The 984-nt window shown below is 36.0% G+C and overlaps 1 protein-coding gene across 1 annotated transcript in view; it reads left to right on the forward strand.

Annotated features, from left to right (window-relative positions):
* Nucleotides 1-984, forward strand: part of LOC116701840 (CMRF35-like molecule 5) — a 13,915-nt gene that overhangs the window by 7,364 nt on the left and 5,567 nt on the right. The gene's annotated exons all lie outside the window — the stretch shown is intronic.

A 984-nucleotide genomic window follows, 5' to 3' on the forward strand; every position in this document is an offset into this window, starting at 1 on the left:
CACACACACACACACACACACACACACACACACACACACAAACACTTACTCACTTGTCCATGGTGGCTGAGCTCAATGTTTGCTTGTCTCTCTGTTTATCCTGACACACATAAAGACAAACTCACACTTCATTGGATCCAGTTTTCTGAAGTTGTTACATTAAACTCAATATGTTTTTTAATACAATGCAGATTTAATAAAAAAAATATTTAAATCAGAATTTGACATTCACTTGATCTAACTGACAACCTGAGCTGTAGTTTTCTCAACTCACTGATCAAGTCCATTTCCCCTTTACTAAACTCACAGTCAAACACCTGTGGTTAGTATTTGTCACAGTGAGCCCTCTGCTGGTCTTGTTTGATTGTTACACTGAATTTACTATTGCATCCAAGAGATGGAAAAACCAATAGGCATTATATTTCAGATTGCATAGCCCATCAATAACTATTTATCAGTCCATACATACTGTTGACTTTGTCTGTATTAATTTGAATAACAAATACTTAATCTGTTTGATAAACTTTCCTATTACTTTTCAGATTTTGCTTTGTATATTTCCCTTTTTGATCACAGGATGTAGCACACCAAATAATAATGTAGCCTATAGACATATCAGTAAGAATAAATGCAAATTGTTATTTAGAGAATAACGTATTTGAAGTAGATAGGTTTCACCCTGTGATTGACTGTCCAGGGTTAACCCCGCATATTGCCCAATGTCTACTGATGTCAGATAACGGATAGATGGACGGATGGATGGATAGTTATAGGTTTCACTCGCCTAACAGGCTGGATGGGTAGGGCACTGCATGAGTCCATGAGGCAAATGTCTGATTATTTCACATTTTAATTGTGATATTTTATAAGTAAATTCTCAATCTGCAAAGTTCTCGTGAATGTCGTAGTACAATGTCTTCCTCTGATGTTGAAGTACACTGTAAGTCATAAGTAGACTATCCTTCTGTAAGTCATTTTGGGGTA

This window comes from Etheostoma spectabile, chromosome 2 (assembly GCF_008692095.1).
Source record: "Etheostoma spectabile isolate EspeVRDwgs_2016 chromosome 2, UIUC_Espe_1.0, whole genome shotgun sequence".
NCBI classification, from domain to species: Eukaryota; Metazoa; Chordata; class Actinopteri; order Perciformes; family Percidae; genus Etheostoma; species Etheostoma spectabile.